The 26,976-nt window shown below is 35.7% G+C and overlaps 1 protein-coding gene across 1 annotated transcript in view; it reads right to left on the bottom strand.

Moving 5' to 3' along the window:
- Nucleotides 1-26,976, bottom strand: part of Mgat1 (alpha-1,3-mannosyl-glycoprotein 2-beta-N-acetylglucosaminyltransferase) — a 328,989-nt gene that overhangs the window by 188,346 nt on the left and 113,667 nt on the right. The gene's annotated exons all lie outside the window — the stretch shown is intronic.

The following is a 26,976-nucleotide window of genomic DNA, read 5'->3' as shown; positions in this document are numbered from 1 at the left end:
ACATGTACCATGGAAAGTTTCAGAAAACACGTGCTTCACCCCTTGACATTTCCAAGACTTTTAATGGTGTGTGTGTTTGGCATTGAAGCCTACATTGCAAACTGCCTTCCATCAGCCTGTCACCCTCTGTAATTGAGCTAGCTTTCTCTCTGGTCATTCATTGCATATCAGCACCTTCTCTTCAAGTTTTGCCACCAATGTAGAAGTGCTTCAGGGTTCTGTTCTATCACCTACCCACTTTCCCTTATACATAAATTACCTACTTTCAATTACCACAAATCCTACCCTCAGTTTTGTATATGATAGCATACTCCATTCATCTTACTCTTTGACAAACCATGTAGTTCTTTTCAGACATCCCAAGCATCAAGATTATTCATAACCTTCAGTGCATTAAACGATGATCTCCATACCATTCTTCAGAAGGAAATCCTGATTACTTTCAGTGTCATCAAAACAGTCCTGCCTTTCTTCTCATAAAAGGGATCTCAGTTCACCTTCCCTTATCCTCAATAATAAGCACACATCACCAAACAGGATCAGATCTCTCTCCTTGGACTGACATTAACCACCAGACTCTCATGGCATAAACACATAACATCAGGAGCTTTCTCAGCCTCTAAAAAATTTGGCATCTTAAACTATTCTATACTCACCTAGCTACTAGCACTATGAACACAATGAATCTGCTTCTCATCTCTATTTATTCCGTCTAACTCTGTTCCCTAGAACAGCATTACTCAATGTGTTTCCAAATAACTTCAACCTTCAACTCTTTATGAAAATATCAACAGATTTTTTTCTTTCTCGATCCTTACCTGCACTTCATAGGTAGTGATGTGATTTAGGTTCCTGTAGCTCTCATACGTGGGGTAAATATAAAAAAGCTGTATGTGTGCGCGCGTGTAAAACATCCATTTCCCCATTTACAGGCATCATTTCATTCATCATGTGAATCAACTCTCATGGTGCGAGTTGCTTTTCTTTAAACCTTCATTTTTTGCTACAATCGTCACTATTTTTTTCAACGCACAGCTGCATATGCTTCTCCCTCCTAAACACAATCAATTCCTTTCATCATTGCACTTTTTTGCTCATCCTAATACTTTATTCTCTTCGTTGTTCCTTGTAGTTGTTTTGCATTATCAGATGGGCATATGTAGCAATTTTTACAGTGCACTTGCAGTAAACAATCTAGGACAAACTTCTATCTTCAAATTTATAAAAAAAAAGTGAAATACTGTAATACCATGTTTTGCACTATATTCTGGATCTAAAATAAACTGTAGCAAGTTTTTTCACCAGTCTGCCTAATATATTATATTATGCTTCATATTATTAATTTCATATTATGCTCCTTAGGCATACATATGAGTTACAAATTGACATATCTCTAAAGAAGCATCCTTCTTTAGATCACTGTTGGATCATTGTCAAATATTTCAATTTAGAGTTTAGAGAATTGATAAAATGATTCAGAAACTCAAGGATACTGACAGTCCATGTTTATCAAAGAACTAATCTAAAGGCATGGGAAATAACTTGTTCTTTGTAAGAAACAAGACTGAGCACATGGTTGTTTTCTTAAATGTACAGTATGTTGATGACACCTCTAATATGGAGGCATGCCCACTGCACAAGGATTACTGAAAGCTGGAAGAATCATTAATCCATGCCATTTATTAGTGAGTGAGGTAAGATATTTGGTAATCTTGCTCTAGAGATCAAACAATTTTTTTGTTAAGCCACTTCTTCAGCTCTCCAATAAGCAGGATGAAGACTCACAAACATAATACTACAATGGGAGTCAAACCTCCACTGCAGTATGGAATTCCCAGCTGTGATTGTTTGTTGAGCAAGGATGCTATTCACTTTGCTATCCACACTAACATTACTTACAAAAATCCTACAGTAACAGGTAAAAACTGAATAAATTAACAAATTATCACCTACAGAATGACATTACTGAACCTTCCAAAATGATATAAAAGTGAAATTCATTGTTCATAAACATCTTGAAGATATTTTTTGTGAGGTATAGATATAGAAAAATTAACTGATGTATCTAAACTACATAAAATCCAGGTAAGGGACAGATGATTCTGACTACCAATCTTATGCTTTCATGAATGACTGCAGACAGTAAAAATAATCCAACTAAACTGCTATGGCCAATTATATCCTTTAAAACATGAAAGAAGATAGGACATTTCTGGTATGTTTGTAGAAAGGCCAGTCCAGCCCATTCAATTAGATATTTATGGTGTGGGAATATTACTATATTATCGTCATCATCACATCCTCCATGGAGTCAGCAGATTCATCACAGGAGGTTCACTCAACCAATAATATATTTATCACACTAAACCTGAAAATCCTGAACACTTCCATCATTAACAAAATATTTTGGTAATATGTTCCATTCGCCCACGATTCTCCATGTAAAACATCTACTAATACACTAGTATAATATAAAAAAAATCTACTAATATAGTCTACTCATACCCTTCTTCACAGCATTCTTGCACAACTTTTAGGGATGGCCTCTGGTTCTTCTCCGCTCACCTTCTATTCTTTTGATAATTCCTTTGTATTAATCTGATAAAATCTCCTCATTAACTTTATGCAACCTTTGTCACCAAAATGTAACATTGCACTTCTTAATATTAAAACTACAGCCTCACTCTTCTGTCCAAGCTAAAAATCTATTTAATCTTCTTGAAGGGAATTAATATTGGCAGTGCTCTTTATAATTATCCCCAACTTTGCATCCAAAACTTCCACAAAAAAAATTTTCTAGATTGCAACTTTCTTTTTTTAATCTCCTTTCTATTAAAAATCTAGTAGAGGGTAGATAAAATGAAAGATAAAAGATATTGGATATATACATTAGAAATAATTAATTGCTTAAACAAAATAAACAATGTATGTACTTTTTTTTTTGATTAAAGCAAAATTTTTGGTCAAGTGTCTAGATTATAATCAGTGTGAACTAAAGTCAAAACTATGATATAGTCAAATAGAACAGAATAACATAAAAAAATGAATTGAATGCAAGCATGAAAAGAGCCCAGCTAGAAAGTTATTACTGAGCTATAATCTGAGCAGATATTGTTCTGTATGCAAAGACAGTAAAAGATTCTGCTAGTACCTCTGATTTTGAACCATATGTGAAGACAGATACAAAATCAGAATATTCAATTCTATGAGCTTGAAAGAGCTGTTAGTAGACAACATGAGACAGAAAATTTGGGTAGTCTGCAAAAGGAAAACTATATAGTGATATGTATATATGCCATAGTGGAAGTGCATTTAATGGCTTTTGAGCTGTGTTCTCTACTCCAATATCAAGAGCTTTAAGAGAGTTTTATTTGCCAACCAAAGGGTCATATGGCAGTCTCATGGGTGTTGTACAGATTCTCCCACAGTTGACAAAAAATAGTTCATAATGTAGGATGGACTAGCAGAGATTTTATTTTAGTACAATATATATATGAAACAGCAGCTGATGTCGAAGCAACAAAAGTGGTTCATTTGCCTTGGCACACAGACTAGGAATTGGTGAAGTTCAAAATGCACCAGTTGTGATTCTTATAGCTTGATGGTGAACAGGATCTAGCCATTGTAGAGTACTCTCTCTTTCTCTAGTAGAAACATAAACTTGAGACTCATAATCAAGTTTTGATCTTATAAGAACATCTATCTCAGCCCAAAAATGGAAGATAGGGTATAAAGGAAGTTCATTGCTTTATAGCACTTGTCTTGTAACTGATATGTGTGAGGAAGGAAACAGAGTTTATTATTAAATATGATTCCCAAGAACTTTGCTTCTGATGAATCTGGGATTAATGTTTGTCCTAGTTGGAGTTCTGGGTTACAATGAAGACCACATCTGTGGCAAACAGACACACAAACTGTATTAAAATCTAAACCCATTTGCAAGTAAGTATCCATTTTAAAAGATGACCAATGGCTTGCTATAGCTGTCTTTCCATGAGCTTCATGTTACACGAATGACAGAATATGGTAAAGTTATTCACATAGAGGGCATTACTTACAGTTGGAGGAAGTTATGAAGTTTACCATAAATGAAAAAAGGTGCCACTTAAAAGTTAATCTTGTAGAACTCCTTTCTCTTGGGTACACAGTTAGGAGAGAGAGGGATCCCTACTTGTACTTGAAAAATTCAATTAGATAAAATGAGAGAGGTTACCTCTGAGACTAAAGTGAGGTAGCTCTTTCAGTATTCCAAATCTCTGAGCACTGTCATATGCTTTTCCATATCAAAGAAAACTGATACTAAATGCTTTCATTTTAGGAAGGCATCTTTAAAGAATGCTTACAGCTAGACTAGATGATCACCTATAGAATGACATTTGCAGAAGCCAGACTGTGTTCTGGAAAAAAAGGATGTTTGTCTCCAGAAACCAAAAAAAGCACAAGTTAACCATTTTTTCAGAATCTTGTATAAGTAACTGGTTAGAGCAACTGCTTGGTGGTTTATGGGTGATTTCGAATCCTTCCCTGGCTTAGGAAAATCAAAAATAATTGCCCTTTGCTAGGCATCCCAAAATATGCTCTCAGAAACATTCTGTTGTAAGGGTGCAACAGTAGATGATGGTAAAAGATGTTTAATCCTTTCATTGTGGACATGCAAAGCAATCAATATAAACATGAGTAGCGGTAACACTGAAAGAGCATACAGTGATATACAAAAACTATTCAGAGAAAAGACACTGAGCACAATGAAGAATAAGGATGGAAAAGTAAAGTATTAATTGAAGATGATGAAATAACACAGAGATGGTGCAATACGCTGAAGAACTCTATAGAGGAGAGAAATTAGATAAATCACTCCTAGAAGAAAAGCAGGCAGAGGAAGATGAGAAAGGATTACTTTTCTTAGTCAGAATTTGATTTAAATAACTGGAACAGACTAAAGCACCACGAACAGACCAAATCCCCAGGAGAAATTTTATAAGCACTAGGCAAAGAAGCAAAATGTAAATTATACAAAGTGATCTGAGCACAGATCTGAGACTATATAAACTGATTTTGAGCAAAACATTATGTTAGCAATTCCAAAAAAGCTCAAGAATGCAAAGAGCACCAAATGTTAAAACTATTACCCCACAGTCTTAAAATTTGAACCAGAATTAAGTTATCTTCTGCTGTATTGAAAGAAAAATAGAAGAATATTTATCTGATGAATAATTTGGCTTCAGAAGAAATAGAGGTACAAAGGAAGCTATACTAAAATTCTCCAAATGATCACTTAGAATAAACACACCCATACTCATAGCATTCATTGATATAGAAAAAGACAATGAGAGAAGACTAATTTATCAACTATACAAAAATCAAGCTGCAGTCAAATGAAAAGGGAAAAAAGCTAAAATAAAAGAGGGCATTAAACAAGGGTGTGTGGACTCTCGCCACTGCTTTTTAATACTGACATCTAAGAAGCTCAGAAGGAATTCAAAGAAAAAAATCAATAGCAGAATAAAGATCAATGGTAGGCTTTATAATACAATAAGATTTGCAGATGACATAGCCTTAATATCAGAAAATGAAACAGAACTATAAGAAACACCTGGAGAGATGAATAAACTCCTAAATGAAAGATGAAAAAATAATGAGAAAAAACAACAGTAAAGAAATGTACCAGGCATTGAGAGCAAATCATAAATATCACAATAAATTAAAGATACCAAGAAATTATACACTTGGTTTAATCCTTTATCCGAGTGTAAGCAAATAAAGTTTGCACCTGAAGTATTTTCAGGACTAGGGCAACCTTGTATATAGAAACTGATGACTTCACATTACTTGCCTTAGAATCCCATAATGTAGAGCACATATTCTTATGAACATGTATAATGCTATACACTATGGGAAGTGTCGTTACCCAGAACCAGTTTCGACCTTTATTGAGGTCTCATCAGAGGAAGCCAGACTCAGAAGTGATACTAAGGTTGAAGTAATGCAGAAGTCATATTTTCATATAAGAGTAGCCAAAAGGTGTCACAGCTTATTATTAAAATACACTGGATTAAAGATAGTTGTTGGAAGTCATTAGCTTCTATATACCAGTTGCCTCAGTCCTGAAAATACTTCAGGTGCAAACTTTGTTTACACTTGGATAAAGGATTAAACCATGTATATAATTTCTTCGTATCTTTAATTTATAGTATAACCAAGTGGAAAAAGTTCCAACAATTATCTCTAATCCAGAGTATTTTAATAATAAGGTGTGACACTTTTAGACTACAATGAGAAAGGATCACTTTTCTTAGTCAGAATTTGATAAGGCTCTTAAATAACTCAAACAATCTAAAGCGCCAAGAACAGACCAAATTCCATGAGAAATTCTACAAGAACTAGGCAAAGAAGCAAAATGTAAACTATATAAAGTGATCTGAGCAAAGCTCAGTCCTGAAAATACTTCAGGCACAGACTTTGTTTGCTTACACTTGGATAAAGGATTAAACCAAGTATATAATTTCTTGGTATCTTTAATTTATAGTATAATCAAATGGAAAAACTTCCAATAAATATCACAATAGATGAGAGAAGATTAATGCAAGTAAAAGAATTTACTACCTAGGAAACCTAATAATATCAGATTGGAGAAGTGGAAGAGATGTGAGAATAACAATAGTACAAAGGCATTTCAGAATAACAAAAAAGCACTTTATTAAAAGCTTTGCCTGGAGTTTGGCCCTCTATGGATCAGAGACACGGACTCTTCAAGAAATATGATATAACATGTTGTAATAGGTTTCACGGTATAAAAAGAACACAGATGGTTAAGAAAATAACTATTTATTAACTTAAAAGCTAATATTTCGCTGGTATTATATCCAGCATCTTCAGAGCACACAACGTTAAAGCACCCAGAATATATGGTGCTCCTAAAATACACAAACAAGGTACACCTTTGCGTCCTATTGTAGATAGTATAAACAGTCCTACATATAAACTACCCAAACATTTAGCAAAATTACTAACCACTTACACAAACAATTCTCCCTCTTTTGTTAAAAATTCTACCCACCTAAAAAGTATTTTAGAAAACCACACCTTAAATAGTTCAGACCTAATGGTGAGTTTTGATATCACCTCATTATTCACTAATGTACCACCGATCGAAACATTTAACTTACTAAATTCACAATTTCCCCCAGATATATTCCAGCTATTTAAATTCACAGTACAGGCAGGTTATTTTACATGGAAAGGGAAAATATACAAACAGTTAGATGGGACAGCTATGGGTTCACCTCTTTCTCCCCCCTTAGCCAAGTTCTACATAGAACATCTGGAAAAATTAGCTATCAACACAGCCACTCTCAAACCTAGTCTCTGGCTACGCTATGTTGACAATGTGTTTGCCATTTGGCCATATGGCCCAGAGACATTGAATACATTTTTAGTGCATCTAAATAGCCAGCATCCTAACATCCACTTTACAATGGAACTAGAAGCCAATGACTGCCTGCCTTTCTTGGACACACTGATCACACGTCTTCCAGAAGGTTCCTTATCATTTTCTGTTTACAGAAAACCCACACATACAGGGAGATACTTACACAAACAATCACACCATCACCCTTCTCAACAATATGGTATCTTAAAAACACTAACCCATAGAGCTAGAGCAATCTGTTCCAATGACATTGCTCTCACTGCTGAACTTTCTCACCTACGTCAAACCTTCTTAAACAATGGTTATAATCCCCATAAAATAGATAAAATACTAAATGCTACCCATAAATCCTCTCTATCTACCACAGAAGACTACAACAAAACAATCACCATCCCATACATTAAAGGCACATCTGAAAAGATATCTAGGATGCTTAACAAACACCAATTACGCACAGTATTTAAACCTTATATAAAATTAGCAACTCTCATCCGTTCACCTAAGGACAAATGCACTCCTTTATCACATCCAGGTGTCTATGAAGTGCCCTGTTCTTGCCATCAAGCCTACTACGGACAGACAGGAAGAAATGTGGACATCCGCCTCAGTGAACACACGAAAACGAAACACAAACGAAAACTTTCGCTATGGTAAGTCGGGTCTGGCAGACCATGCTTTGGATACCCCTGCACACAGGATCAATTGGAAAGAAACAAAAGTAATGCACAGAAGCTTCTACAAGTCAGAGAGGTTGTTCCTGGAATCAACAGAAGCCTTGAAACATACTCCAAACCTTAACAAGTATTGCTGTATAAATCTACCAAAGATTTGGGAGACAGTCATCCTAAGACCAAATTAATATTTATTATTTTTATCATTTGGACTACTATTTCAAAACTTTGAATTTTTTTTTTTTTTTTACCTAGATGGCACCATATTAGGACGTTAGTCTTGTGTTGCACGCTGCAATCACTTATACTGTCTCCACTGTTACACCGGATTGTGGTTGTCTTGCCCTTGTAACAAACTTTGTGTTTTTGTGTGCTCTGAAGATGCTGGATATAAAACCAGCGAAATATTAGCTTTTAAGTTAATAAATAGTTATTTTCTTAACCATCTGTGTTCTTTTTATACCGTGAAACCTATTACAACATGTCTGATGAACACATAAGCCTATCCAGGCGTATGATATAACATGACATAGGACATCTATTAAGACACTCAGACTAGACTGCAAATTTGATTGAGGGAATAATGGAAGGAAGATCTGGTAGAGGGAGACCAAGAACCCAATACACAAGTGATATCAAAAATGGATGACGCTGCCAAACAGTCAAACTAATAGCACAAAAAGATGACCACTATCAACAGATTATGCTATCAACCAACCAATAGGCTCAGGAGGAGAAAAAGTGGATGCAGCGTGGGAATTGACCAAGGAATATTTAACAACATCAATGTGCGAATGTATTTCGAAGTTCAAATGACTGAATAAGATGAATAATGGCAGCAATCAATTGTATAAGGATATAAAAAGCAATAAAAAAAATAGTGTATATAAAAAATGACTGAATAAGATGAATAATGGTAGCACTCAATTGCATGAGGAGTATAAAGAGTAGGTAAGAAAGGTGACTCAGTTGGTACGAAAGCAAAACTATAGTTTAGGCAGAAATTAGTAAATCAGGCAAAAAAAAAAAAAAACCCTAGAGTTTTCAGATATGTGGCAAGTAGAAGGAAAAATGATGATAATGGATGAAAATGGCAGAATGGTAACTGTTGCAGAGACATTGTTGAGGTATTCACAGTGAACAATTCATAAGTGTTTCATCCTCATCAGATTGCAAACATGAAAAGCTCAAGTGTAGCAGACAAAGGAGAGGGTGGCTTAATTGTAAAGTGAACAGAAAGTATATGACGAAAAAAATAAACTACATGTCACAAGGTGATAGCATTTGATGACATATCCGCATGTGTCTCTCAAGGGAATGTTCCAAGGAATTGGCAATAGCACTGGCATGCCTGTTTAATAAGTCTTACAACAGCACAGTTTCTAAGAGAGTGGAAAGAAGGCAAATTGTTCCACTGCATAAAGTCGGTGCGAAGGTTGTGGCTACAAATTATAGGCTAATCTGTATATCTGGAGTTATGGTTAAGGTAGCGAAGAGATTGTTCAGAACTAGAATACAGAATGGGTTGATAATAGCAGTATTGTATTCTTTGTGGTTGTGAACATGGGTTTGTTAAAGGGAGATCATGTTTCACTAACTACGTGCTTTAACAAGGTGACAAACGTCTTGGACAAGGGAGATACATATATAATGATAAACTTCAATTTTGCAAAAGCTTTTGATACACTGCCACAAGACAAGATGTTAAATAAACTGAAAGAGATGGGATTAGATAATAGACTAATGAGTTGGATCAGTGACTGGCTGTCAGATAGGTGTCAAAAAGTGGTATATGGATGCGCAGTGTCCCAAAGGAGGATAGTCACTAGTGGTGTGCCACAGGGATCAGTTTCGGGATCATTGTATATTAATGATATTGGGATGGGCTTAGCTGGTGATATGTGCAGCTGTTTGTAGATGATGCAACACTGGAAGAGTAATGCAGAGTCGAACAGATGTTATGGCCTTACAGGAGGACTTATGAATGGGAAAGTGGAACTGTCAGCTATGTTGCAAAGTGTAAGGTTTTGAAATTTTGGTAAGCAATGATGGGATGCAAAGTACACACTTGGTGGCAAAACTTTAAAGGTGGTAGAAGAGATGAGAGATCTGGGAGTGGTGGTGGACAAGGACCTGAAATTCAGGGGCCACATTGTACAACTTGTGCAGTGATCAATATCGGATAATGGCAATGATGCAGAGGACTATTATGTGCAGAAATAAAGAGGTTATGATTCCACTGTATAAGCCTTGATCAAGTCTCATATGGATTAATTATTGTGCACAGATTTGGTCACCAAGTTTTCATGGTGAGGAGAATGTTAAGAAAAAAAGTCCAGAGAAGATTCACAAACATGGTCAATAGTCTTTGGATTGTGGAGTACGAAGACAGATCGAAAGAATCTAAATTGCAGTCTTGTGAATAGGAGAAGTGGGGAGAGGGGTGCGATCGAGACATAAGTTAGTTAGGGGTTGTTATCGGGTTCCATGATATCATTCTATGAAAAATTTCTTTCGATTATGGAAGAAATTTTTCATAGAATGGGAGTGAGTAATAGAACAAGAGACCATCCCTGGAAACTGTATAAGGAGGATGTGCAGTAGAGTCAGGAGAAGGTTCTTTGTATGGAGAGTGGCTGGTGAGCGGAATGCATTACCTTAGTGTGTTGTAAATGTAGAAGACATCAGGGGCGAATATTCCAGGTGTGCTAGGTGCACAGTGCACATCCATGGAATATCAATATCACCAATATTATATTTTTGCATTTATTTCCATTAAAGACTCCCCTAATTGTTTCCTGGCTTTGTGTGATTCTTAAAATTTAACATAATATATAATTCTTCATGAAGAGGACACTTTTCGACATGTAAACAATGCATCACATTTGCGTTAACAGCCTGGGTGTGTGTTCAAAATACATATACCTTTGAGCCCTTTAATCAGACATACAGGTGGCACAATGGGTCAAATTTTTAGCATTCTAGTGGTTTTAAACCACCCAGAAGGTGAGACAATGCTGTTGATTGGTTATTGTGTCAATCAACCAATCCAATCAAATGTTATTTGTCATGGGTTGCTGTTTTTGTTTTGTGAGTTTCATCTGTTTTGCATGCGTGAAGTGTGAACTGACATGGTAACCAAATTTTTACATGTAACATAGACAAGTTTTTAATATATATATTAAATATTAATAATTTTCCATAAATGCATAACTTTTTTTTCCATATTTACAATGGGAAACAATGTTGACAATCTAATGAATGTCCTGTTTTCTGCCAGAACTTTTGTGGATTGTATGACTGTAGTTGAAGAAGGTAAACCTTGTCCTCCTCTTCCAAATTTACTGAGCAAGCACAAAGATGCAAAAACTGAGTAATTGAAACACTTCTCTATTTCACAATACAATGCAGTAGAATGGTTAACTGATGTGAAGTGCAGTCAAGACATTTTTTTTGCTGGCCTTGTTTATTATTCTTCAGAGAGAAGGCATGGATATTCCGAGCTTAATCGTTTAACAGCAGCAGCGAAAAAACCCGAGTGCTCCCAATTGACAAAGAGTAACTGAAGTTGCCCGTCATAATGAACAGATAGAGAAAAAATAAAGACATTTTAAAAAAGATTAATTGATGCTGTATGCTATTTGGCTAAGCAAGCACTTCCTTTAAGAGGTCATGATGAGTCTGAAGATTCGGCTAATCAAGGAAATTTAGAATTTTTAAATGTGCTCATGAGTATGATTCTCTTTTAGACAGTCATTTAAAGGATTCAACTGTATTTCAAGGAACTTCTACCACAGTACAAAATTATATCATGAGTGCATATGTGATGTGGTTAATTTTATATGGCATGTTAGTTGCACCTCTTTTCAGTAGAATTTTATTTCTAAAATTAACATTTGTTAATTTTAGAAATAAAATTAACAAATGTTAATTTTATTTCTAAAAAAAGTGTCTGGATGATATCGAATATCTCAAATGCAATTGAAACTGATTTCAAGTGATATATATATATATATATATATTATTTTGCTTTTCATAAATCGAGCACTTTCTGTATCAATGACTATATTATAAACAACTGCTACACATATTTTTTGGAATTGAAAATTTGAAAGTGGATGTTAGGACAAATGTGTTTATTTAGCCGCTATGTTTACTACTACAATAAATCTGTTCTGTTTGCATGCATGCAGAAGCTAGTCTGTAGAAGAAAAATGTTTTTCCATTAAGTGTGTCATTCGAGTCATCTTTAACTATACTAATTGTTCCTAAATATTAGATCGTCATGAGAGACCGGTTAGTTTTACCCTACTGATGATTAGTTGTTGAGATAGTAATCCTGCTCGGTATGAGACGAACCGCAGGTTCGGACACTGTACAGGTGCTTAGTTGGGTGACCAGTGCTGCAAAGCTACCATCCATGGGATTATGACTGAAGGCCTCTAGTCAGAATCCCACCTACTGCCGGCCTGGTTGGCCGAGTGATCAGCATATCTGCTCTCCAGCTAAAAGTCTGCGGGTTCAAATCCCACCGTGGGCATGGATATCTGTGATAATACTAGTGGTGGTGGTTGGAGGTAGATGAAGTTGGTATAGATGATGAAGGTAGTTGCAGTTCGTTGTAGATGGTGGAGATGAAGAGCTGTAGACCAGGTGCCCTCCTTTGATGAGTCTTTGGACTCCCTGGAGGTGTCATGTAATAATAATATAGTACACAGATGTTAAATGTCTGTTTACTGTATTTAGTGATAAAGAAAGCAACTTGTTTATCTTGATTGTGCAGTATAGCATCTTTTGAAGTTGGAAAGTTATTTTAACAATTATAGGGACATTAAATACAGCATTATTTCAAAGCCGAATATAGGAAGTATGACAGTTTCATATGAAATTTGACCAGAGAGATTATGGGAATGCATTTGCCGATATTTACAAGTTACCCTAGTCAGACCTTATAAGAGAGATGATCGCTATGCCCAAGCTTCCATATATTCCCCTCCTATTGGTCCATTTTCCAGTTTCTCAGTACTGAGAGTTTTTGCTCTTTTAAGATTTCTGCCTGGTCTCTGATGAAAACCAACCAGTCTGAAACAGCTGTCAGGCCAGCGAAACCTTTTCAAAATGGACCAATAGGAGGGGAATATATGGACGCTTGGGCATAGTAATCATTTCTCCTATAAGGTCCGGCTAGGGCAACTCGCAAATATCGGTGTGTGTATTCCAGTAAGCTCTCTAGTCAAATTTCATATGAAACTTTCATAGTTTCTATATTCGGCTTTGAAATAATGCTGGATTTAATATCCTCTTAATTTTTATAAATTTGCATCGCCGAAGTGAAGCCTTTTGGCTCTTTATTTTAGTAAATATAGGGACATTTTTATTCTAGTCTTCTTAAACAGACATAACTGGTAATTAGTTTACAGAATTAACAACGCATATAAAGTATATTAATTAAAGGTAACTTTAATGAATAACTTCCATATTTCGGCAACGTCACATTGCCATCTTCAGGAACATAAAGATATGGTATGTGCACTTAGGAACTAACACAAAGCAAATGAGAAAGAAAGCAAGAAACTAATATTGTTCCTAAAGTCCTAATGGTGCCCTCTTGTGGGCTAATTTGGTAGTCTTGGCAGTTGGGCTGAAGTTCTCATAATGAAAGTCTCCCAAATTTGGGGCAGTTTCATGCACCCAAATTTGTTGAGCTTAGGAACGTTTTTTAGAGCTGCTGAAGATTCTTTGAATAATCTTTCGTATTTAAACTTGCTGCGATGAATTATTTTTGTTTTCTTCCAACGAATTTTATGGTGGGTATCTAAGGCATGGTCTGCCAGCCCAGAGCGGCTGTGCTGGTGAAACCGGATGTAGTCTTGGTGTTCTGAAATCCTGATATTTGTTGTTCTGCCTGTTTGGCCAAAGTAGGACAATTTGCAGCTGCAAGGGGACCTGGTATACACCAGGTAGGTCTAGGGGAAGTGGTTGGTCTTTGGTAGAGTGGACAAGGGATGCCAACTTTTTATATGGTCTGTAACAGGAAGTAAGGTCATATTTTTGAGGATATTGGTTATTTTCTCAGAGGTGCCCTGGATGTAGGGGATGGTGATAGACTTGGTGTAATCTTTATTGTGGAGGGGGGTTGTGGTTTACAGGTTTTAACTAGCTTCGCCCTGTTAAGAGAACAAATTACCGCGACACGCATTCTCCTTGCCGATGAAAACAAAACCTTACGGGCGCTAGAGGAAGAGCTTTCGAATACACTCGGCCTTGATCTATGGTCTATACTTCATGACATCTCATGCGCATCGGCAAGAAAGGAATTCGAAAAAATAAGTAGTCGGCACGTAAAAAAATACGAAAACCTGACAAAGACTTCTACTTCCATACCTCAGCCACCACAACACTGTAGTCAACCTCTCGTCGGCAGTTTTAAAGCCTGAAGCACTCACCGCACTTTCACGTGGTCACAATTTCACCCTAGCTCCTAAAAGGATACCTGCTGAAGAAATAATGATCCAAATAGAGCGTGGAATTCGCAACCTGCCTAACCATATCGCCAACAACGTAAGACTGGATGTAGTTGGTGTTCTCACTAAAGCCAAACCTCCAAAATCCAACTTATCCAAAAACGAATATACAGCCCTACAAGAATTGAAAAACAACAAATAAATAGTAATCACCAAAGCTGATAAGGGAAGCGCCACTGTGGTACTCAATCAAAAAGACTACAAAGGTAAGCTAAATTCTTTAGTACTAGACCGTACTACTTACCTCCCCATTGAATATAATCCGACCAGCTCTCAGATTAGAACTATCCACAGACTCCTTAAGAAAGTCACTTCTTGGCCTGTGGAAGTCACCAACAAACTTAAACATTATAACTCTAGACCCCCCCCGATTATATGGACTCCCAAAAATACATAAACAAAATGTGCCATTGCGTCCCATAGTGGATGGCATTGATTTCCCCACATATAAATTAGCCAAAACGCTCACACACTACACTGGCAACACACCATCACACATAAAAAACTCGGCCCACTTTAAAGCCAGTATAGAAAACCTCACACTCCAACACACTGATATAATGGTCAGTTTTGACGTCTCCTCCCTATTCACTAATGTCCCACTCAAAGAAATCCTTGAGCTCATCCAAGCCAAGTTTCCTCCCGATATCTCAGCCCTATTTCAGTTCACAATGAACTCAGGCTATTTCGTTTGGCAAGGAAAGTTCTACAAACAGATAGAGGGGACAGCCATGGGTTCACCACTTTCCCCACCCTTGGCCAATTTCTTTATGGAGACATTTGAAGAGAAAGCCTTAAACTCCGCCCCACAAAAACCCACTATTTGGCTTCGTTATGTGGATGACGTGTTTGCTATTTGGCCACATGGCTCAGACACACTCCACTCCTTCCTAGCACACTTAAACAACCAACACCCCAGAGTCCAGTTCACCTTAGAAAAAGAGGAAAACAACACCCTCTCCTTCCTAGACACTTTAATCACCCGCCAGCTTGACGGATCTTTGGTTTTCTCTGTTTACAGAAAACCCACCCACACTGGCAGATACATTCACCAGCAATCCCCCCCCCCTCACAACAATATGGGATGATAAAAACACTATATAACAGGGCAAAATTAATCTGCTCAGATGACAAGGCCTTGACTATTGAACTAAACCACATCCTCAACACTTTCTTAGCCAATGGCTATAACCCCAAAAAAATCCAAAAAATACTAAAACCTGTAAACCACAACCCCTCTCCCCCCCCCCTCCACAATAAAGATTACACCAAGTCTATCACCATCCCCTACATCCAGGGCACCGCTGAGAAAATAACCAATATCCTCAAAAAATATGACCTTACTTCCTGTTACAGACCATATAAAAAGTTGGCATCCCTTATCTGCTCTACCAAAGACCAACCACTTCCCCTAGACCTACCTAGTGTATACCGGGTCCCTTGCAGCTGCAAATTGTCCTATTTTGGCCAAACAGGCAGAACAACAAATATCAGGATTTCAGAACACCAAGACTACATCCGGTTTCACCAGTACAGCCGCTCTGGGCTGGCAGACCATGCCTTAGATACCCACCATAAAATTCGTTGGAAGAAAACAAAAATAATTCATCGCAGCAAGTTTAAATACGAAAGATTATTCAAAGAATCTTCAGCAGCTCTAAAAAACGTTCCTAACCTCAACAAATTTGGGTGCATGAAATTGCCCCAAATTTGGGAGACTTTCATTATGAGAACTTCAGCCCAACTGCCAAGACTACCAAATTAGCCCGCAAGAGGGCACCATTAGGACTTTAGGAACAATATTAGTTTCTTGCTTTCTTCCTCATCTGGTTTGTGTTAGTTCTTGAGTGCACATACCATATCTTTATGTTCCTGAAGATGGCAATGTGACGTTGCCGAAATATAGAAGTTATTCATTAAAGTTACCTTTAATTAATATACTTTATATGCGTTGTTAATTCCGTAAACTAATTGCCAGTTAGACATAGTGAAAATGTATCTATTCCTGTATAAAAATGAATACTTCTGTGTATTATAAGAAGTTGGTCTACAACAAAATACTAGCATGTGAGAGATATCTATTATTGATAAGACAGAAGAGCCTCTGACACTAAATTAAAAAAAAAAAAAAAATGAAAATAAATAAATAAAACTAATGAATGTAGGATTTCCGAAAGTGTGGTAATTCTTATAATGATCAGATATTATGTATATTCTCATTGTGTGAAAGTGTAAAATGTATACCGAGTCCCAGCAAACAAAAGAAAATTCTTAGAAAATGAAGCAAATTATACACATACCATAGAAATAGACATAACATGCACAACAAACTTTAGAAGATGATTTGCTGCTCAATCAAACCACGTTTTCCTGCCACACATAAATTAATCATCTGATCAACATTATTAGTTTTCATTGGATTAGCCTCTCCTATAGTTTTTAACTGAACTACTAAATGTATATAGTGGCTGTTTATTATTCGTTAGTTATTTATACTTTGCAAAGAAATCTCTTTCCCTCTCCTTGCAATTTTTTTAAAATTATGCTATCATAAATTCACTTATTCATGTCTAGACTTTATAGGATCACATGCTATTCACTCTACCCAGCAACTTATAGGACACAAATATCACAAATGTTAATTACAGTATTAATAATTCCATTACCATTAAAGAAAGTATTTCTACTCACTTATTCTTTCCTTTACATTTCTCATTTTCACATAAATGATGGTTCACATATTTACGCCTTTGAGTAATTCAAATATACAAACCAAATAGAACATTCTCTTTTATTGTTTTGTAATACATCTTAAAACAAACACATTGTCCCCCACACTCTATGCAAATTTGGTACAATTAATTGCATTGGACCAATGCTGATGCGCTATGCACTCTTAAAACTTTCATATATTGATAAAAATGCAATCATACTGTCAAAGTGATGAGAACTTTGTAGCCGAGGCTGCATAAGTCACACGACAGCACATCCAACCAAAATGGGCAGGCAATGTCACTAGTAGACATACTGAATCAGTTTTGTGTACTTCACAAAATGAGTCTCTGACTCCATGGAAGTCAGATGTTAATAATAACGTTGTCTGGTCCAACAAAAGTTGGGAGACAATTAAATAACTTTCATGTTTTCTTCTTTTGCGAATGGCCTGTATTCCCCAGTACTGCTCAAAGAAAACAATTTGTTTTTTCATTGCATTTTTCTACTAGGAACTCGGGAGATTAAGAGGATGCTCTCGATGTTTCAACGAACATCTTTCCAAGTGTGTTTGGCAATCGCTGTTGGATTAGCAACTGTGCAACCATTATGTTCTAGGATGGAGAGTCAGTGGATGGTATATCTGCCTTTCATTTTTGGGATTTTATCCCAGACTTATTTAGTGTTGGTTGATGTGTATTAGATCTACAATTCTTTTTGTCTTTGAATGTGTCTTGTGGCTCTAGCATGTTTGAAAGCAATTAGGTCTGATGCTGTGGGGGTATCTGCCAAACATATCCTAAGCTTTATTCTGGTCTTCTTTGGCTGCTGTGCAATCATCATTCCACTGTGGCCTAGAGAAATGTGGAAAACAACTAGATATTTTTGGAAATGCAACTGCATCTGCTTATATAATGCACTCTGTTACATGATTCACTGCATTACTGATTTAAAAAAAAAAAAGTTAAACATTAGAGAATCAAATTTTGCAAATGATAAAAAGGTGGACTAGTCTGCTTGCTCAATTCTTCACTGTGATATTTGTGATGTAGTACATGGTTGATCGTGAAGAAAAGTGGGTTTCATGGGAAAGTGAGGGCTTCCAAATAGGTTTTCATCAGTTTCCGACATAAACAGTGGAAAACGGGAGAGTGAGTAGAAAGCTAAGTTGATGGCAGTGAATGTTCGAGCAGGCATATGGAAGATGTTGCTTTCTTGGGTTTAAAGGGAAAGATTATTTTTGTCCAGCATACATTCAACAACTCTTCCTCTTATGTTTATGCAGGCATAATCCTACATAATGTTGTGTCTATTTAAATCCTCCATTAAAAGTAAAAAGAGGATTTAATACTGCAATATGATGTCACCAAGGTCATCTTGAGAAATATTTGCAGCAGGAGGAAGGTAGATCCAGCATACTATTATTAAGAGTTCCAACTGAGAGTCAGACAGCAACTGTTTCTATACTGGTATTAAGTGGGATTTGCTGGAAAGGAGTATGTTTGCCCACAAGGATGGCATCTCCTCTGTAGGCAAATCAATCCCCTGTCCTTTCTTTATAAATGATGGTAACATTTTGTAGTGTCAGGTCCTCACTCAGCTTTGGTGAAGTTTCCTACAGGCAGAAGCATACTGGCTTGTTCTGTAAAAGAGCCTTGATGGCATCTATGTTTTGTCAGAATTTACGACCATTCCATAGTAAGAATGTTTCTATTATTTCTGCTTTTGGTGGCATCATCTGGCTGTATGTTCAGAGGTATTGTTTTCATTAGTCTTTTCTTTTTCATTTTTTCTTTTTTGACAATTGTGAACAGTCATTTCAGGGAAAATATACAAAACAACATGAAACTGGACTCCTTTCAAGCATAATTATGGTATGTGCTTCTGGGAGAGCAGAGCTACGCCATTTCATGATCCACTAAAGATTCTGCAGAGAACATTCCATTATTTTTTTGATTAACAGATTTTCATATAGCAGAAACCGTTTTTGGTATGTCCTAAAGCAGTGGTCCAACCTTTTACACTACGTGAGCTACTTTTCTATAAAAAGTTATTTGGCGATCTACTCTCTTATATAGATCATGTTCCCCCAACCTGATATCTGATTACGCACAAATAAAGAACTAAAAATAAAATACACAACTAAAAACTCTATTTGTGTATTTAAAAATTTATTTATCACTTTTAATTATTTTAATACAACAAAAAATAAATATATTGGAATAAAATATTTCTCTAGAAAATAAGTGGATAAACATCCTTTATTGTTTTATAGCCAGTAAGCGAAACTAAAGATCGATAACTGCGATCTATAAGTTTCATGTCGAAAAACCATCGGCGATAGTTTTTCGGCATGAAACTTATAGATCGCAGTTATTGATTTTTAGTTTCGCTTACTGGCTATAAAACAACAAAGGATGTTTATCCCCTTATTTTCTATATTAAGGTGCCAGAAAACTAGCCATTTGGCTTTTTATCTTAACTAAAATATTTCTCTATTTTGGAAAACCAAAGTTAGAAAAAACAACAGATTGATTACAAACTCACAAGTTACAGGAAATGCTGGTTGATTAAAAAAAAAAAAAGTTAATGTGAAATTTGGCATTGTTTGGGCCTCGCAATATTTTCATAGTCAAGTTGATATGAAGTGGCCAATCACAGACAATCATCCAAATGATCATTTGTAATTCCGTTTCTTAATTGATTTTTCATGACTGTCATATTTGAAAAAGCGGATTCTCTGACAAGTATGTCGATCCAAAACACGACAGAATTTTTCATGTGCATACTTCCGAATGACTTCATTGTTTATTGATTTTAAATATAAACTATTCTGAATGTTTATTATCTCAAGTTCTACTTCAGCTTGGTTTATATCAAACAGTCCACTAATTTTATTTGAAATTTCTGTGATGTTCAAGTTTTCTTGAAATGGATTATTGATAATATATACAATCATTTCAGTTTTATTAAAATCTTTAAATCTTGAATTTATTTCTTCCTCGACTAATTCTATTTCACTAATAAATTCTTTTAAATCATAGCGAAGCATTTCTTGATTTTGTTCAAAAAATTTTAATAAGTATGGGAGATGTCTAAATTTGCAGTCATTTATATTTTTCGTTAATAAAAGTAAGTATTGTTGGAAAGTTTTTATTGAACTTAACATGTCAATTAAATTTTTATCTCTACCTTGTAACTCTAAATTTAAATTGCTTAATTTCGTACAGAAATCTACTAAAAATGATAAGTGTAACAACCATCTTTTATCACTCAAATGTGGATAAATATCTCCTTTTTTCACCAAGAAAATTTTTTATATCGTTCATTAATACAAGAAATCTTTCTAAAAATTGACTTCTGCTGAGTCAGCGAACAATAATGTTCGCTGGCTCAGCAGAACATTATTGTTCAGAGTTCCCTATCATCATCCGCCTGTTGCAGGCTTTTTCTCGAACAGATTTTACATTTTTAAATGTAATATCCAAAACATCTTTTGTGTTTAATCTTTTACTACACAGTACTTGATGGTGAATAATACAATGGTACATTAAAAAATCTGGATATTTGTCATCGTTTTTACATAATGAAATGAAGTCCGATTTATTACCTATCAGTGCAGGAGCACCATCAGTAGGAATAGACACAAGTTTAAAAAGCGGAAGTTTGTGTTGTTTCACAAATTCATCAAATGCCAAAAAAAGGTCTTCTCCCCTAGTCCTTCCCAATAATGGTATAATTTTCAAAAGTTCTTTACTTGAATAATCTTGAAATACCATGCGAATAAATACCATTAACTGAGCAATATCAGTGAAGTCGTTTGATTCATCAAATTGTAATGAAAATGCAACACACTGGTGAATGTCTGACATTAACCTGGCCTGGAAACTTTTCTCTGGCAATTGAACTCTTCCTTTTGGCAATTTGAAACCTTGTCTGCGGCCTAGAAGTAGTCTCTCTCTAGCAACATCTCGAACCAAGAAGTTCCTTTCTGGAAGCGGGAAACTCCTCTCTCAAGTAACGTGGATCCGGGCAGTCTCTCTGACTGCGACTCTGGACCGGGCATCCTCCTCTCTGACAGCAATTCTGGAACCGGGACCCCTTCTGCTTGCTTCAGTCCCTTTTTATTAGGCCTCCTCTGAGACCTCGCATGAAGTTTGGCAACCCCCAAAGAATCGGTATGAGTCTTTCATCTTAAGTTTCAAGTTTGGCACGCCTTTTGTTCTCCTCCACTTTCTTTTGATTGTAAGTTGCCGGCCATCGGAAAGTTGTTTGAACTCTTTCTGACTGACTTCGGAGATGTTTACACTTAGAGCCTGCAAGACTTTCTCATACATACAAGTTTCAATAACAATCTTTCTAATGCTGCCATGTACAGCTTCGGCAACAAAAACATTGCCTTTGTTTTTAACACTCTAACATATTCTTATTAAAGCAGTATATACAGTTAGCTTCAAAAGAGTTATTTACAAAAACATCTAACACAAACTATACCGAGACAAACAAAGTTTATTTTTTTACAATATTCACATGGGACTTAACCTAAGTAAAAAATCTATGTAATGTGCTTTGGAATATTTAATATTTAAGCTACAATCGAGTTTTTACACTTTGCTTATAATCATATTCACTCGGCTCGCTGTTTGACTTCCACTGATCCAAATTAATTCATTTACCCCGGACTTATAAGAAAATTACTGATTTGACAATTTTAACGAAAAATAAATAAACAATAGCAATACACTTAAAGCGAATTAAAAATAATACAAAATAATGATAAATAAAATATTATGTTTTCAGTTTTAATTAAATTTGTAAGTAAGGAGGAATACACAAGAGATCGACCTGAACACCCCTGTCCTATAGAATGAGACCATACTGATTTTCTTTTTATACACCATTGGACAGAGACAGGAAGTAAATTGTGCCATTCAAGGATGTTTTAGTTATAAGATGGCAGGATTGACACATATGTCAAAGTCCCTACTGACACTTTCTGAGCATAGGAAGGTTTATCGCTAGATGTTGCTATTTTTGTGGTAGAGCATACTGCTTATATGCCCCTTGGTAAGGGATGCACTGCTCAGGAATAAGCAGAGTGATCTCTCTCTCTCTCTCTCTCTCTCTCTCACACAGACAATTAGGGCATTTTGGGATCTTTCTCTTACAGTTCAAGTTCTCATGTTCTTTACTGCCATATAAATGGCAGAGCCACAACATACAGTTTGAGAATTACCAAACATTTTGGCATTTAAATCAGCACAGAAGGTTCGGGAAGGTAACTGGACACTTCAGATATCCAGCTTTCACAGATGTTGATGGTTTAGGTGTATTAAAAGTACATCTAAACATGTACATGTCATCAACAGATAAGAATTCCTGGTTACAACCAAATATATCATCCGTTGATATTCTTGATGGGAACTAGGTGACAAACCCTATGTACGAGTATTCTCCCCTTTGGTGTTTCATTCTGGATCAGATCTCTTTGTTTGGGATATGGAGGTGGTCCAACTCCAAAATTGCTCCTTGTAAACACTCCAAAGTTTTGTGAGGGTAACCGTGATAGTCAATCATTCCTCCTGATAGATGTCTGTATGACATCTATCAGGAGGTGCTGTTACTGAATCGGTATTATTGTTGTATCTACTAGAATAACCCCTGAATTGAGTTCTTTTCAAGATTTTGAGGATCCTGACAACCATTCCAAACCCTTCTGGATGAAGAACATTTTTCCAAGTGAACGAAATAGAATGATGTTGCAATGGTTTCTGAACCTGGGACTTGTTGAGGGCACCTGATATAATGGAAGACGAAAAATTATTCATACTTAGAGGGTGTATGATTCAGTGGTAGAACTTCCCACCAATGGTTATAAACCTATAGCATTAGTATTGTGGGAGGACTACAGTTTTATTATTTTTGATATATATATATATATATATACACACACACATATATGATGAAAACTTACATATTAGGTTTCATTAATAGCCCTTAATATGCCACAAAGGATTATTATTAAGCTTTTTTACTCACAAACTAACATGTTTCAGGTGGTGCCTAAAACCTCCCTAAAAATTCTTGTGCTGTCCAGAAAAGAGCAATTCTGTTTAGATGATCTCTCCCTACAGACTCATTTCAACCTTCATCTCAGAGAGATAGTGCTTAAGCTCTGCATCTGTTCTACAGGTACTTTCATGGCCACTGCTCCACTAAACTGGCAACAAAGATTTCTCTACTTTCTGTTGAGCCTGTTAAAACAAGAGCAGTGGTTGTCAGTATACTTGCAGTTGCACTTTTCAGTGCAACTGGAAGCATACTGAACCTGCTTATCCTGTTTCTCTTTTATTCCATCATCCTATAGGAACAGACTTTCTCATGAAGTATTCCCAAATAACTACAACCAGCAAATCTTCATTCAGAAAAATGTCAATAACTTCTTTCTCAATCCTAACCAGCATCACATGCATGACATGACATCAATGTTTGAAGTTTTTCCACTTGCTTATACTATAAATTAAAGATACTAAGAAATTATATACTTGGTTTAATCCTTTATCCAAACTTCCAACAACCTTCTCTAATCCAGAGTATTTTAATAACAAGGTGCGACACCTTTTGGCTACTCGTATAAGAAAATATGACTTCTGCATTACTTCAACCTTAGTATAACCACTGGGTCTGGCTCTTTGATCTTTATCACCAAATTACCATTAAAGATGGTAATTTGTTTGTCACTCTTCTTAGGAATGAGCTGAACATGAGAGTACATTTCAGACTGCAGGATAGATATGTCAGACAGGAAGGAATAAAAAGGGCAAACACAGAACAGGCATCAACTCTGGAAAATACATCTTCAGAACAATAAGAAAAATGCTATCAGAACCAGGATTAAAAAAATCTTGTCCAGTTCTAACAAGTTTTTCTGATCTCCTTCTAGCAAAAATTCAAAAGGAGACATTGATTGGAGGGGAAAATACAAAGCCAGGAGACTGTGTTTTTCACAGGTAACATTGCAAGAGAAACATCTAAGTGTAAAAGAGATGGAAGCAAAGCTGGAAAAGTCAAAACCAATAGCTCTGAAAGAGAACAGAAAGCATAACTGCAATCTGAATGCAAGTTTCCTGATTTTATCCTTTTAAAATCAGTTTTAGACATGTCGATAATTTGTATACATATATGGCTGTAACTCTGTAGCAACATTTCTGGTTCCATAATGTTAGATTGCCAGAAGACTTCTATAATCAAACCTATATTGATATAGGTTTGATTCTAGTCATCAACTATAGGATTTTTATCAGCCAGTTCCTAAGTTAGTCAATATCTGACCCTAGCAAGTAATTTTTCTCCCAGAAACCAGAGTTTTAACTCTACAACTAAGAACACAATGTCTCACCTAATAATAGTGGTTAGGATTTAGGATCACAAAATAATGGCACATGTTTGTCATACCTCACCTTGATTCTTTCAAAATCATCAGCAGTGATGGTATTGTTGACGATTAGAAATGGAGAGTAGCTGTTCAGCATTTTCCTAAAGTTAGAGATAAATGAGCTCAAGTTCTTTGGGTAAAAAAAAAAGCATTAGATTATTTAAATTGAGGGGATATTAAGTCCCACATGCTTTCAAAACCGAATAAGAAACTCAAAGATCGGAATCAAAGAGTTTCATGCCGAATATAGTAAACTATAAAAGTATTGGCGAATACTAGCGTAAGCTAAAGTGCGTAGTACAAACTAGGGCAACTCGTAGCAAAGGTGGGTAAAGTCTGATCACTATTCTTAGTATTTCCCATAATGTAAAACACATCTCCTAGGAGATGTATGATGTTATACATTATGGTGGGAGGTCACTACCCAGACCAGTTTCGACCTTTATTGAGGTCTCATCAGTGAGTAGGTAGACCAAATTAATACTTTTGCTACAAGTTGCCCTAGTTTGTTTATGCTAGTATTCGTCGATACTTTTATAGTTTACTATATTTGGCATGAAACTCTTTGCTACCGATCTTTGAGTTTCTTGTTCGGTTTTGAAACAATGTGGGATTTAATATCCCATTAATTTAAATAATGTTACATTGCCGAAGTGAAGCCTATTGGCTCTTTATATTTAAGCATCAGATTGTTTATTTTTATTCGTTCCCTATCCCCAGAAAAGGAATATGGAGATTTCGATAAAACCTAGTTATCTCTACGATATTCTTATATTGTTTGGCTTGTCACAAACATATATACAGTTCTTGGGCAATCAATGCTTAATGATAAAGGAAGAGAATTTAAAGAGGAATGGAACTCAATGTTCTCCTCAATAATAATTGTATCTGTGACATGTTTGGTGTAGATGCTTGGATCTAAAGCATTGATAAGTCAGTGTTGCTCCATAGAAGAAGCAATAAACACTAGGCCACGGTATGAATTGCAGACCGGACCAATTTCATCCACAGTACACTTACGTCACTTGTAAGGAAGAGATTTAAAAGAATAGTAGAGTTATTAGATATTTAGGCAGGCATGTGAACAATTTGTGTGAGATCATGCATGATATTCTTGTAATGTATGGCTTGTCACACACCACACTTCTTGCACAACTAGGGTTTAATGATAAAGGAAGAGAAACTTAAATTTAAAAAACGGAAATCAAAGAAGTTCAGGCACGTTAACCACTTCGCAAACAATGGTCAATAGGCTGGCATCATTGTCCCAAAATAACATCTTATATTCATTATTCAGCAGAATCTCACCGGTTTTAATCTAGTCTTGGTAATTACTTATCTCAATGTGGTACGCTTGCAGTTCTTGTGCAGGTTTGACTTCATTTTTCATTAATACTACTTAAGATGGAGCCTATTTTCATTGTAATGTTGAGTTTGCATATTCAAAGAATGGAGGATAAACAACAAAGAAGGAATTCAAGCAGGAAATAATTTTATTTTCAACATCCTGATCTTTGCAAATGATCAAGTGATATATGGAGAAAATGAATATACTAGCAGAAGATAATATATAACTTAAATTTAATAATGACACAAATTACTAAGTTAAGGGGATAATAAATCAAACTCTCCGTCTCCACCACTCAACCTCATTCATCCATCTATACCAACTCCATCTACTGTCCATCACCACTAGTATTTTCACAGACAATCACAAACATCTATGCCCCCCGGCGATATTCGAACCTGCAGCCTTTTGGCTGGAGAGTGGATACGCTAACCACTCAGTCAACCAGGCCAGCCAAATATAAAATTAATATTAAATAATATATTATTTAATATTAAATTAATTTAAATAAAATATAATGGAATTCCAAGGACAAAATATCCAACTGAAGCAAACAAAATAACTGAATAAATTAATGATTTTAATTGTTTTGGAGATAAAATAAGTTACAATAAAGATTTAGATATAGCTATTAAAATAAATAAATTAATAAATAAAGTAAACAACATGGAAACAATATGCTCAGACCCAACAGCCACAAAAAAAAGCAAACTAAGAATGCATATCAAATTCAATATTGTAATATAGAAGTGAAGAATATACAGAGGAAAAGATAAGAACATCACTGTAGCAGAAATGAAAACAGTGAACTATGTGTAGCAAAATTAATTCATTCTACAAGGTCATTTGTTTTATTA

Source organism: Typopeltis vanoorti, chromosome 11 (assembly GCF_054136105.1).
Source record: "Typopeltis vanoorti isolate ZY-2024b chromosome 11, IOZ_Tvanoo_1.0, whole genome shotgun sequence".
NCBI classification, from domain to species: Eukaryota; Metazoa; Arthropoda; class Arachnida; order Uropygi; family Thelyphonidae; genus Typopeltis; species Typopeltis vanoorti.
This window is presented reverse-complemented; position numbering and strand designations above follow the sequence as displayed.